Below are 15,739 nucleotides of genomic sequence, written 5' to 3'. Positions count from 1 at the left end.
CAAGGCGTTGAATATCCATCACATTTACCGTAGAAATTCATGCTGGTCTAAGTTTGAGCTCCCCCGGTGACTTAACGCCTGAGTTTTCAAAATAATAATTACACTTTTTAATCTTTTAAGTTGTCTTCTTTCTTTTATGTTACTGTTTTCTTCACCCTATCTTCATACCAAATGTACTGTTGGTCATCAAATTGTGTGGATTTTGTCTTTCTTCAGTTAATTCGCATTTTGCCTCGGCTTTGCTGTCTTTTCGTTATAATTCTGAAGCCCTCTATGATGATGGCTCAAGTACTCAAAGGTGTTCCCTTACATTTTTTTTTTTTTTTTTTTTTGGTGAAACCTTGATGTAATAAGTTATCTCAGATCCACCACATCTTCATGATCCTCACGACCATGCTTTTTTTCATACCTTGACCTTTTCTTTACTTCTCTTCATTAAAATTAACTCTTCTAAAGGTCTTCCCATCATGTGTCTTGTAACCACAGTACTCTTGTAATTTCTGTGACTTCTTCACCAACTCCTTCCATACAGCGCCAGGCCGGGAATGGAAGCCTACTATAGAGAATTTCCAGGGTTAAATGCGAGTCTTTGATTTTTCTTTTACCCTAGTCCGGCATATTACTGATTTAGTGCCTGTAACCCAGGACTCATGGATGAGATAATTATGTAGGTTTTAAAAGCATGTGACTCATTTTCACTAAACGCTCTAGCTGCTTCTAACCTTTGGTTTGATTTCTGTAGTTGTACATCCGTCCACCCAGTCGAGGCAGCAACATATTGAACATAAATGGCCTATTCTTCTCCTACAACTCTTGCTCACTATAAATCTGCTGAAATCACTGCACAAATTTACTTGCTATGTCTCCTAAGGAAAAAAAATTATGAATAGTTATAAGCAAGTTCTTAGTAAGTGTAGGTCCATCTTTCATTCTATCTTCCATCATGATGAAATTTATGTGGTGTTTTGTGAAAAGTGTCACCTCCTCATTTATCGTATCTCACCTAGTTCTCCTTTCAGGAGTACTAGGCTCCTGGCGTTCCTGCTCTGTTTCTCTCTAATCATTTGCCTCTTCTGTATATATACATCGCTGATCAAGGGATCCGAACCAAACTGTATTTCAAGCTACTTTCAGCAATGCATGGACAAACTGGCTCCTGTGATATGGAGTCTCTTCTTCTCATAGATATATTAACTGATTCAGTACCCAGCCAACCCTTATTAGACAGATAGGGTACCATTCTGATCCTTCAGATTAGTGTCCGATTTATTCAGCTTTTAGTACTGCTAAAGTTTCGAAAAATTCACTCGGTTCTCGCTTGTTCGACTGAAGTCCAGTATAGTTTTCACAAGGCAATAGACACTTGGGACCGTCTTCCCAGTGTTGCTGTTTGGTTACCTTTGCAGGACTTTGGTAAAATTTTTACTGTCGTTCAGAAGCCTGGCATTAATTGCAGTTAGCCAGACCTCCTCATGGCTTTAATTTTCTAGTATTTCAAAACCACTATCTTCATTTCACCTAACCTCTTCACGTTAATATTTTGCTTATGGAATAACATATGCACCCTTCTGCATTTCAAGAGGTGGTCCTTAAAGTTTCGTTTATCTCTTATCTGCGCTTTACATCCACTTTATCTATCACCTTTTCAGCCTGTTTCCCTTCTTATTCATTCTCTTGCTGATGATTCAGCCCTTCCTACTTATGCATTATATAATGCGAGTCCATCGTTTGCTGATTGTATCCAGATCTCGAATAGATCTTTTTTCACTTGGCATTTCTGAATGTGAGTTACTATTATGCACCTTTTTACCAGTTTCATGGTCCATTATCCCGTCTGGTTTTAGGTGTCCTGGTCACCATAGATTTCAGCTGAGAGCTCAGATAGTTCAGATTTCTAAATCTACTTCTAAAAGAAGAAATCATCAATTTTTATTGTATCAGAAGTTCTTTTATCGCCTTAGTGGCCTACTTACTGAAACTTTACATCGGCCTTATCTGTGCTGTTTAGAGTATTGCCTTTTAAAAAGTACTTTCTCCATTCTAGCGGAATTAAATTGAAGGCTCATAGTTTAATAATTACCCCTCTGTTGCCTCTTCTCTAAATAATATCTCTTTCTGCGACGAGGTAGGCTCACTGTATTTATGCTGTAGGTACTATGCTGATCATAGATTTATTGTTCTAATGACTGATTGATCTATAAATTTCATCCTGTCAATCCTAGCACTAGGGCATTTTCTGCCACCCAGCGCTTAAAACAACTAAGAAAGGATAGTCGGAACAAGATGAAGAAATCCAGGAAATAAATAAGTGAAGTACAAGGTTCTTACGGTAGCACTGGGAGAAAACCCCCATTTTTATTTAGAAATAATAGTTAGAGAGGTTGGATAGTAATGCTGAAGAAAGGGAGTGGAAATGGAGATAGAGTAAAAGGCTAGGCAGTGGTTGCAGCTGGGGGCCGAAGGGACGCTGCATTGTCCTAAGGATGATGGTACCTCCTGCGCTGAGGATGCCTTATAACAACTACCAAGCCGGTAAGGAGGACCATTGCTTACTGGAATACAGAATGCAAATGGAGGACCATTGCTTACTGGAATACAGAATGCAAATGTTGAGTGTACAGTGTTTTTTAAGCATTTAAGAATGAAAGAGGTTAAGTACTTGATCAGTAAAAGAGTTACATCAAGGGCGAAATACTAGTTATTTTCTTTTCTTCAGAATTCACCGATTACTTTCTTGACTGATTGTTTTCTTAGTTCTACAATAATCATCATTTATTTCCAGTCATAGAGTGAAATATTTTTGTAGGGAAACTATAAATGTGCTCGTGGATACCAAGTGAGTTTTAAACACTGTTCAAGTTATGCTGTCGCAGTTTAACACTTTTTTTTTTTTATAAATTTCCGAAATTGATGAATATGTTTACATACACATCATCTATGGGTCGGTCCTTCTCCGAGTACGTTTTCAGTTCGGGGATGAAACACTGGTGAAACCACCCAGTATATAACATTGCCATGAAACATGCTCTTGCATTATGTTGCTAGAAGACAAGAGGATAGTTCTTGCTCTTGTTTTTTTTTTCGAACGGGAGGATACTTCATGCGGTTAACAGCGCCAGGCTTCAACATTAAGCCTAACTGCAGTGCCACATAGCACTAGTTAATCTTCACTTCCTTGCTTTAAAGCCTGGTGCGTGTTTTACAAATTTCTGGAAATAAGTTGAAGCCTCGTTTAAAATGGTACCATCCCTCCACTACCATTAATTTTTATCAGTTCTGCTGGTAATGTGGTAGAAGCTTCCTTGTCAGCAGATATAGCCTCTCCAATAACTTTCATATTTTTTCAGTTCCTGCTTATTTCTGAACATAGGTAATAATCACTTGCCTCTTCACAGTGGCTTAGTATCCCCACCCATTTTTTTCAGTTCTTATAATGGTCCAGGACTTTTTACTGCATAACGTTGCTGTCAATGCACAGCATTTTCTAATTAAAATTTAATTCCTTTTTCTCCTTTACTAAATCCTTGTTACAAGCATTTGAAGTGACTTTCAGGCTGTAGTACAACTGTTAAGGGATGACAAATTTTTTTTTCTTTTATTTTATTACTTCAGGAACTGAAGACAAATTCGGTTTTTTTTTTATTTTGATCATACCAAGACTATTTCCTTAGCAAGAGAAATCACTCCATGCTTTACTCTTCAGCTAAGAGGTACTACCACCATCAGTACTCATGTGGCTTGGGTCATTATTTTGGAAAATAATGGTATTTTAGTACGGGTGTCGTGGGCTGAGCATAAGGTATGAATAATGTTACTCACATGAATAAATAAACGCACACATATGTGTGTGTAAGTGTTTGAGTTTTCATGATTAATTAGGCGCTCTTTGTCCAGTGACTGGGATTATGCCCACCAGCAAAATGTCCCTGTTTCAAAGAGGAGAGAGCTGAAATGATTTAAACATGGGCCTTTAAATGTAATCTTATCTCTCTTAGTCTGTGCAGTGAATTAAGTACCAGGTTTTCACTTGACTGTATGGAGACAAAGACATAGGGAGATGGGTGCAAGACCAGCATCTTTATCTGAGAAGACTTGCCAAGAAGTGAATGGCTCACTACTTCTGTAGTTTTCACATTTAAGGGAAAGGCAAATGGTGTAATGGTGTATATTATATATATATATATATATATATATATATATATATATATATATATATATATATATATATATATATATATATATATATATATATATATCAGGACAGGGTGACAAGGAGACAGTCAGTCACCCTGTCCTGAGATATGCTAATAATTGTGCTTGCATAACAACTTCTGTTTATATATATATACTGTATATATATATATATATATATATATATATATATATATATATATATATATATATATATATATATATATAAATACTACATATATTATACATATGTATATATGCATACATATATCTATCAGTCTATCTATCTATCTATCTATCTATCTATCTATCTATCTATCTATCTATCTATCTATCTATATATATATATATATATATATATATATATATATATATATATATATATATATATATATATATATATATATATATATATATAAAAGGACTGACTGATTGAAGGATACTGAGCAGTGGATTGCTGTTGGCAAGATTTGAGTCAAAACGGCGCAATATGAGTTTAATAGGGTGCTAAGCGCACAAAGAAATGAACTCTGTGAAGAATTAAAAGATGAACTTTATATAGAATTGCAAAATGTTGTTGATGAAATGCCAGAGAGAAAGGTTTTCCACTGGGAAAGGTCTTGCCTCTGCATACATAATGAGGTTTTCCAATATGAAAGGCCATGCCCTCTGCATACATAGAAATGAAATTATAGTAATATAGGAATGCAGAAAAGGGCAAAGAATTACAGCTAAAGTGTGGAGAACCGGAGCAAAATACAGTGATGTCCTTGAATGTCATTTGATAAGTGGACGTCACTTTAGTTCTTAGCAGCTTGTTTTTTATCTTGCCTGGATGAGGTACTCCACCCTCGCCTCCGTAATGTGTATTTTTTTAGTGATAGCGCCTTCGGCCTTTGTTGCGCTTTCATTGCAGATAATGGCAAAGTGACTTGTTATAAAGAAGTACAAATTGATATAAAACATGAGTATAAGGAGCCATTTATGGCTTGAATACACTGGCTGAACAGAAAAAGGACAACTTTTTTCTTGCATTTTCCACTCGTGCTTTCTTTTATTTCTTCGGTTACTCCATACTCTTTCAAGGCTAAGTAACTGCTAAGTCCTGCTTTCGTTCAGACTTTCATAGCTGTTTGTTTTATATTTTTGGATCTGTGCTGGTTTTCTTTCGTCTCCGTTATCCGTCTTCCATTTCCTGCATCTCTGCTTCCCTTCGATCACCTTTCCTCTGTATTTTTTTTTTTTTATGATTTATTGTATATTCTTTTATCATATTCTTTCCTCTTACTCTCATTACCCGCCGTCTGTTGCGTTATATTTTAAATAGAACATCAAAGTAATTTTGCAACTGAAAGGTCAAAATTTTCACGTCGTGGTTCTCGAATAATTTTTACCTTGATTTAACCACGGTAAATTCATATACCAGAGAGGAGGACAGTTGCCTGGCTCATCACCATCATTTCGTGCGCGCACGGGAATGATGAGGTTTGTGGGAGTGCGCACGTCATTTTCTTATTGCTGGAAATCGATTTGTCCAGTGCGTCTGTGTACTCAAGAAATAACTATACCCAATGATGTGCTGGACACGTCCCCTTGAACTTCAACCCCCCAACCGCAGACCTCATAACTTTTGACAAACTTTCCTGTTATCCTTCAGTCATTAAAGTATAACATAGACCCGTTGAACGTCGTTGCGCCATTTCCTTTTGCACGCGAACCTTGGCCGAAATTGCAGATTTGCAGGAGAGCTACGTGTTCCTGTAACTGCCGTTTTCGGAAAACTAGAGAGGTCGGAGAAATCCGTATTAGGTGACGCAAACTGTCATCCGAAAATTTCGTGGCTCGCGATCGATACATCTTGCCTCGATCATGTCTTGTTTAGTTGCCTCCTTTGGCTGCTGGGAGTCATTATTATTATTATTATTATTATTATTATTATTATTATTATTATTATTATTATTATTATTTTGTGATAAAATCCACAATTATATAAATGAATCGTAATAATATGCAAAAGATAAAACAAGGGCTTACGAACACCTGAACGATGTTCCTCCTCTGTGTTGAACGTAAACAGTGAGGAAGACTATCGTTCAGGTATTCGAAAGTCCTTGTTTCATCTTTTTGCTCATTAACACAATTAATTTATAAAATTGTATATTTTTTATTACATCAACAGTTTGTCACAGTATTGTGAATATTATTATTATTATTATTATCCATTTCATCGACCAGAATAAGTATAACTTACAGCGACTGATAGCAGCCCCGTGGCAACACTTACGAAATATGCAGCTATAATCATTCTCCAATACAACAGCGACAGCGTAAGTAGCAATTCAAACAGGGAGCAGAGTACTGTAGCATTGTAGATTAGGTCTCCAATTTTTTCCCTCCCTTAGAGGGGCCTCTCAAGGGTGCCTGATGACCATGATGACGATGATGATGATGATGTTTGGGATCCAGCGCCAGTCCCTGAGGGACGCCTGAGTGACGTCACTGACAGATTATAGTCCCTCGCGATTGTACGTCAGTTCGAACTCTCATCACAGAAATGGAATTGCCAGTGTGAGTTGTGATCTGAAACAAAAGATGTGGAGTTTGGACTCGACTTTTTTTTTTATGGGTTCTATCAGCTGAATCGAATTGTATTTCAGTGTTTTGTTGAATGATTTATCGTCGGTTTTGCGTCAGTGTTTTTATCGTTTGATTTTTTCTATAATGAAGCTGGAAACTCCAAAATGACCCTGTTACTAAAGTATTATTAGTGCTAATGTAAGCCTTCAAGATTACTTAACAATCATTTTTTCATGTACAAATAATAATTGTTTTTTAAGGAAAATTGTAATGGGCAAAGAAGAGTAGCATTAAAATTTATATATGAAAATAATGGTACTTAAAATATCAAAGGAACACTGTTTCTAGCAACAACTTTATATTGTTAATTACTGAATAATAATAATAATAATAATAATAATAATAATAATAATAATACCTCACAATGGGAAGCCATATTCGTCGAGAGATCTATAAGCTGGTCCGGAGAGCAGAACAGTTTAGCAGGGAAGCTTAAGAAACAAAAGAAATCATAAACTGGGCATAAGCAATCTCTGTCCCATCCACCCATCTATTATCCCCCAGCCCACGACCATTTTTGGCCTGTATTAAGGAGCTTATCCCAGGGGCCCTTTTCTATGCACTGCGATCGCCAAGGATCTCTTTCCCGGCTCTTCTTCTCTTCACTTCCATTCAGTGTTACAGTCGATGCTCCCCATCTTGGTGTCTTTTATTTCCCTCTTTAGCCTCGCGTTCACCCCCAAATGAAAAACAAGATCAGGATAACAAAGGCTCAGGTGTTAAATCCAGGTAGGCGGTCAAGTTACCTTGTCATGCTAATGCCTGTCCCCGGGTTCTGTGGTCATCTATGATCCCTTTTGGGCAGATTTGCGTGCGTGCGTGTTTATAGGCGTGCGGGTGACGCTTCTATTGTCTGTATGGAAATGGTGGTGTTTGTATAGACGTATAAATAGAGAGAGAGAGAGAGAGAGAGAGAGAGAGAGAGAGAGAGAGAGAGAGAGAGAGAGAGAGAGAGAGAGTGGGCAAATACCTGTTGTGGTAAATTGAAATCGGGGGGTCTTCGGACGTGAATGTCCTTGTTTGTGTCGGTGTTTTAAGACATTTCACTGATTTAAGTAAACTGTCGGGTAGGGATAATATCTTCCTGTTTGATGTTATCCTAACGGTGCAAACCTAATCTTGTGGTTTTGTGAGATTCATGTAAATTTAACGATTGGTTCTTTAGATAACTGCGGTCTCATTCCTGTGGGCCATTAGTGATTAGTAACTGGAACGTTTTTACAAGTGGTCTCCTTAAGAAAAAAAAAAGAGAGTAAAAAAAAGCACTCCTAGAAATTATTTGTTAATCATTTTTCCAGCAGCAACAAAATATTAATTATTATTATTATTATTATTATTATTATTAGTATTATTATTATTATTATTATTATTATTATTATTATTATTATTATTATTATTATTATTATTATTATTTCGGAAGAAGACCTTCTCTCAAGCAAACTTCATTGGACAGTAAGGCCGTCTGGATGCTGTTGAGTTTGTATTGTAGTTTCTCAGTCTCTCGAATGAGCTTCTTTGTAGCAGCAGGTAAATCATACAAAAGCTGTCCAAAGTTCATTTATTCCTTGACGTTTCGTTAGAGCTTTCTACCACACTCGAAAGGCGAATGAAGCTATAATGGCTTCTGTATGATTTACCTGCTGCTACAAAGAAACTCATTCCAGATATTGAGAAACAACAATACAAACTAAACGGCATCCAGATGGCCATACTGTTCAATGAAGGTTATTATTATTATTGTTGTTATTATTATTATTATTATTATTATTATTATTATTATTATTATTATTATTATTATTATTATTTGTGTTGTCAGTCATTGCTGTGCTTTTCATCGGAAAAATAAAATTGATAGCTATCTAGCAATATATAGTAGGAAAATGAGTGCTAGCAACATATAGTAGGAAAATGAGTGCTAGCAACATATAGTAGGGAAATGAGTGCTAGCAACATATAGTAGGAAAATGAGTGCTAGCAACATACAGTAGGGAAATGAGTGCTAGCAACATATAGTAGGGAAATGAGTGCTAGCAACATATAGTAGGAAAATGAGTGCTAGCAACATATAGTAGGGAAATGAGTGCTAGCAACATATAGTAGGAAGATGAGTGCTAGCAACATAGAGTAGGGAAATGAGTGCTAGCAACATATAGTAGGGAAATGAGTGCTAGCAACATATAGTAGGAAAATGAGTGCTAGCAACATATAGTAGGAAAATGAGTGCTAGCAACATACAGTAGGGAAATGAGTGCTATAGTATGGAAATGAGTGCTAGCAACATATAGTAGGAAAATGAGTGCTAGCAACATATAGTAGGAAAATGAGTGCTAGCAACATATAGTAGGAAGATGAGTGCTAGCAACATACAGTAGGAAAATGAGTGCTAGCAACATATAGTAGGAAAATGAGTGCTAGCAACATATAGTAGGAAAATGAGTGCTAGCAACATATAGTAGGAAAATGAGTGCTAGCAACATATAGTAGGAAAATGAGTGCTAGCAACATATAGTAGGAAAATGAGTGCTAGCAACATATAGTAGGAAAATGAGTGCTAGCAACATATAGTAGGAAAATGAGTGCTATGTTATGAATGTATTATGCCCTATTGTACAAGGTTAGCTAGGGTCATAACCTCCTTCCACATCTGTTATAAGATCAATGTCACAATCAACTTACATCTCAAAGATACCACGGTAGCAATGGCTAGCCTGCTCACTGGGTAAGGGATTCTCTCTCTCTCTCTCTCTCTCTCTCTCGTTATCCAAGTCACTAAATGAACCAAGGAAGAACAGCAAAACATGTCTACAAAAATATAGTTTATTCAGTAGTCTAACATGGTGAATAGACTGGAATCAAAATAGGAATGAAATGGGATTATCTTACATCCCAGAATTGTTAACCCAATTAACCAAGTAAAAAATATAACATAGCGCTATCAACTTCCACCAGTTAAGTCTTTACAACAAAAGAGTCAAATAAGTCAAACACGACCGCAGTCATCTTAAGTCACATTCCCCTCCATTTATATTGACCTCTAATCAATACATCTTAGGAAACAATGGGAAACACACAACTTTTAAAAACAGGCACAGAGAAAAATAAATGTTACCAGCCCGAAAGGAAATGCAAAAAATTAAATATGGTAAAATAAAAAATCAATAAAATTCAAAGAGACAGCAGATAAAAATAAATGGGGAAAAAGACATTCAGCATGATAATCAGTGCAAAGAATCAGTATATGTTAAACAAAGATAATAAAACCCATTCAGGTTTTTTCGAAAATAAAGTTTCAGCTCACCTCACAGGCAGTCACAGAATCTTCCAGGAAAGCGGATCTGAGCACAAAGTGATCCAATCCTGAAATGTCTAACCTGTACTCAAATTGAATTGTTCACATTATCTGTGACACGCCCATGAAAGCGAACGAACGAACGCTCCAACCGGAACTTGACAACTGCCGGTGGCATAGCCAGCGCATCACCCAGGGCACGATGCCCCCTTGTCTCCATGAGAAGCCAGACTGATGCCAGGCCTTCGTCAGCACTGACTCGCTGATTACATAGGCACTGTTACCAGTTCCCTTTGCCCAGAATGTCTCCAAGAAAACTGCTTACTAAAAAAAACGAAATATAACATATTCATCCTAAATGTTTTTCAAATGATTGATTTTAATGTTCAACAGCCTAAACAGTGTTTAGGTAGGCTAGCAACTGCATGTTTAAAGTCTGACTAATTTAATGTAGATTGATGTGTAAATTGAGTTGAAATTCAGTGAAGTTCCGTAAATTTTAAGAGTGACGCTCTTGGGTTATCACGTGGAATTTTTGAAATATAATTTTTTAAAACATTGCACTGTATGAAAGACTTTTTTTCAAGCAACATTCTGTTGAAGCTTTGGTAACTTTTAATTTTTCAGTACTTTATTATGTACAATTGAAAGGTATTTTTAGGATGAAACTTATAAATGCCCAGAATTTTCGTTACATTTAGAAATAGGTCGGAAATTTTCGCTTGTATCACGTTGCCTTAGACTGTCAAACTAGGATATAAAGATGGATGTTTTTATTTCTTTGAAATTGTTTAATGTTACTTGTTGAATTGAATAAATAACTAATTTTAAAGGGGTCTAATAGATTTAATTATTTCCTCGTTTCAGGTAAGCGAACATTTCTTCTGCCACTTTAATCACTCTTGTTATGTGGGGGCCATTTTACATGACACCTGTTGGGTTAGTGAAGATTAACTGAAGGTTCGTCGCCGGATGCTGATCTGATGTTTTTTCAAGGTAATTAAGAAAGACTGTTTTAGTATCCCTTATGATATTCTACAATAAATTGATCAATTTTCAGTTTTTGTAATTTACTCTTTATATAGCTTGCGTGCTTCACTGTAAAATATGCATTTTCCGCATGCGAGAGACTAAGTAAAATCCACAAAGCACGAAAATAAAAGCTCTTCAGCTTTCGAAGGGACCATTTCCCCTGGCCTCCAGAATACAGATAGGAATGGAGGTGGCCTCTTTGAAAGCTAAATAAATTTCATTTTCGTTTTTTGGGGTTTTTACTCAATGCGTGTTTCACTTTTACGCAGTATATTTATACTGGAATTTTCTTCCCTTGTTCATTCTTTTTGTGTAATCCACTAAAAACTTTTTTTTTTTTTACGCTTTCAAAATCCTTTTATCCCATCATCTCCCTCCTCTTCGTCAGTCTTCCATATCCTCTAACAATTATCCCCAAATCCATGCATTGATAAACCTTATTCCTATATACAGTCCATTCCTTTATTGACATAGTAACCATTTAATTTGGAAACTTTACTCTTGCGAATATTTACTGTGGACTTTATCAGATTCATTCTCCGGCTTCTGCAAATTCTGCCCACTATACCAGACCTATATATTGTTTGCAAGCACCACAGCTATTCCTAAACTACAGACTTTTAATTTCAACCTAAAGTTCTTCATTCACAGATATAAAATAATTAACTAAATAGGGTTTCTGTAAAACATATGACACGTCTGCTGTCGACCTGGTCTTCCGCTATATCGATCGCTGTGGCATTTCTAAAGTCATTTTGACATATTCATTTTCATATCTAATTTAGGTAGGAGATTATGCTCTGTGCTACGGCTGAAACTTGCTAATTACCAATAATTTTCATTAATTTTATTTTTAAGATATTTAGTCTCATTTCATGCGTTTATCTTAGATTAAAGGTCAGTCAGTCAGTACACACACACACACACACACACGCACACATATATATGCTGTTGGTTTCGATTGTCAGACTAATATAAAGATTTTGGCCCTTATTTCTTCAGATTTGTTTATTTTCACTTGCTGACTTAAATAAACAACTGATTTGGAGACGTTCTAATGGATTTATTTATCTCCTTGTTTCAGGTAAGCGATCATTCCTTCTTCGGTTCTACTGACGTTGTGATTATGTGGATGCATTATAACCGAAACCTGTCAGGTCTGTAAAAGATCACGTGACAGGGATCAGTTGATGGTTCGTCGCCGGTTGGTGATCAGATTTTCGTTCAAGGTAATTAAGAAAAGCTATATTAGTATCCTTTATAGTAAAGAGATCTATAGTTGTATGTACATATGTATGTTTCTAATTACAACAGGAACTTTTGCATGTTTTCCAACAGGCCTCTTGTGCTACCTGAAAGAGATAGGTTGGAAAGCGCGCCGAAGCTCCTCTTGTTATAATTAGAAATTTACATTTGGATGTGCAAATGTAACTTTCTGTTTGTGAAAATATCTTCTATTATCTCTTGCCTTTTTCCATGATTTCACCATATATTTATGTATATGTATATATATATATATATATATATATATATATATATATATATATGTGTGTGTGTGTGTGTGTGTGTGTGCATGTATGTGTATTATATGTATATATATATATATATATATATATATATATATATATATATATATATATATATATATATATATATATATATATATATATATATATATATATATATATATATATATATATATATATATATATATATATATATATATATATATATATATATATATATATATATATATATATATATATATATATATATATATATATATATATATATATATATATATATATATATATATATATATATATATATATATATATATATATATATATATATTATACACAAAGGAAACAAACAAATAACCAAAAAATTTTACAAAATAACGGATTTGACTGATTTCCATACAATATGAATTTGACAAAACTTATGCTCTCCTTGGATTTCAAGTCAGTGGCCCCTGCAGGTCTGTTCCATATGAATAAGGGTTTATCTTTTGAATATTAATGATCATAGTGCGACTAAGGTAATTTACTCTTGTATATCATCCATACACATACCTATCCATGTTCTCACCTTTCACCAAAAGTAAGAGTGTTTTTGAAAACTCGAATAGTGATGAATTTAGGTATAAAATTGAGGTGGAACGATAAGGATTATAAAAAAAAATTGTTTTTCAAGAACAGGAAATAAAATGGAAACTTGGATGATAAGACTTGGCAGTTGTTAGTTATCCTTTTGTAAGTTTAAGAGTAGATTTGCTAGATAATGTATACTTCAGGTATTCATCGATAAAAATGCTCAATATGAAATGGGAATATGGGCCGTTTCGCTGAGAGCATGAGTGTGAGGAACCTCAATAAGAATTGGGTACTTTCTGGATTCATGAAGTCCGGATAAAAACTCCAAGGTAAGTTTAGGTTTCTAAAGGAAAATGAAAATGCAAATATACCAATATAGATTCTGTGAAGAAAGCCATTAGAAAGCGCTTTTTTATGAACTGCTGAAAGTTAATACAAAATGAGTTTTAGAAGGTTTTGGTTGCGGAGGTAGCTTGATGGTCAGGGAAAGTGGGATACCGGTGAACTATTTTTGCCCTAAAGGAGATATTAGATAAGTTTTATTAGAATTGAAAGGATTAGAACGACCCTCTTGTAATTATTTTATTCACATTAAGGACTTTACATTCCTCGTTACTCTTTACTACTATATAAATATTTTAACTGCATTTACTGTTATGGCTCCATCGAGTGTTACTGCGAGGGTGTAGGCACAAGTTATGCCGTCTACAACGCCTCTTCATCTCACACCTCATTGACGTCTCGTCACCAACGCCACAACCAATTTTTAAATCTAATTTTCCTTTTATTATTTAAAATTAAGTGAGATGTAAGCTAGCACGGTCCTAGAGCAGCCCATATCCCTGTCGCCAGAGACTTGGGTTCTGGGCACTCTCCTCTCTTTACAGAGTTGAACTTCAAGACTTCTAACCCCACAACAATATACCCTACTGGAAACTGGAATTATCGCAGTCGATGTTTCATAAAATGCTCTTCACATGGGCAGCGCGTGAATCGCATGATTGGGATACATCGATCAGCTATTGTTTATGGCTAATGCGAAATTCATCAGGGTGATATATAATCACTTCTTAATAGAAAACGGTTCTGAAGGCACGCAAAGGATGCTGGAAAATTTTTGGATGTAGGAGAGTAGAATATAATGTCATGAGTTTTTTTTTAGCTTTTCAATATAGCTACAGATATGTCAGAGAGATTAACTGAATACGGAGGGGTAACTGAATACACAGGACAGTTTAGGTTGGAAAAAGCTGTACAGGCTAAGTATATAAAAAAAATTTGTTGCAAACTGGGGCGAAGGAAGTTTTTGTATAGGTACATTGCGGAATTTGTTAGGATTATGACATGATATGATCAGCACCATTTATAAAAAAATTTTACCGTGAAAAGGAAGGCCACTCTTGAATATTTACAGTGCGTGGATGAAGTTGAGGTAATGTTCGAGGAGTTTAAGGCCTACTGTGACTGGGTTAGTAATTGAAGTTTAGAAGACTGAAAAAATATTAGATACAAAGACATAAGGTTTTTCTTTAGAATAATCGCTAGATGTTTGTAGTCTAAGGTTTAATCTCATCCTCCTTGTGCTTATGATAGTTCTTATAACAGATCAGAGCCAGAGTCTTCCCACAGCACCGGTAGCCTTGCTCTGTGTTAAATCTTGACTCACTTCTCGCCCTTCAAATGGTCACTCTCTCGGTCTTGTCTGTAAATACGACAAAGGAAATTGGTCGAGTTCCTGTAGTACTGTACGTACCCCAAGCCCCAAAATGTCTGCGCGAGGTATTGCCAGACTTCATTGTCTCTGTAGATATGAAGCTGAAATTGCAAGCTAATGAGTGCACAGTTTTCTTATCTTCGTCTCTGCTACTTTTGAGTTCTGTAATATTTGTCAAAATCTATGTATTTAAATCCGTCTTTTTCATTGCATTCTATACGGGTGTCAGCACCAAAGAAAACGGAATTATAAGAATTTCTAGGTTCGGTATTATTAGAACTTTACATTGTTTCGCTTGCGTTTGTGTTTTAAGCAGAAGCAGTTATTATTTCCACTATATCAGAGAGAGAGAGAGAGAGAGAGAGAGAGAGAGAGAGAGAGAGAGAGAGAGAGAGAGAGAGAGAGACTCTTTTGTTATTGAGTACATTATGTAAGTTCCTCTATAGGGTTTGAGGATAGAATATAGTATAATGTGTTCAGTTGGCTGATCTTATTTTTAGCTGTTTTTATAAAGAACTGACACTCGGAACTCTGCTCTGAATATGCTAATGAGGATTTCCACCTCGTCTAGCCAACAATTTTAAAATCGCCCTCTCCAAAATACGTAAAAATGTCAAAATGCAGTGAAAGTTTCTCGGGTCTTTCATAACAAAATATTGTAGGATGTACTGTACAATCGAGAGGGCTTTTATATTGATGTAGAAATAAGGGTCGCTGAGGCATCTTGCAGCTATACGGTTCCGTTTGATTTACGAATATGATCATTAGGAAGGGCAAAGG

Source organism: Macrobrachium rosenbergii, chromosome 4, assembly GCF_040412425.1.
Source record: "Macrobrachium rosenbergii isolate ZJJX-2024 chromosome 4, ASM4041242v1, whole genome shotgun sequence".
Lineage (NCBI taxonomy): Eukaryota > Metazoa > Arthropoda > Malacostraca > Decapoda > Palaemonidae > Macrobrachium > Macrobrachium rosenbergii.
The sequence above is the reverse complement of the archived record's forward strand: the minus strand, read 5'-3'. Positions refer to the sequence as shown.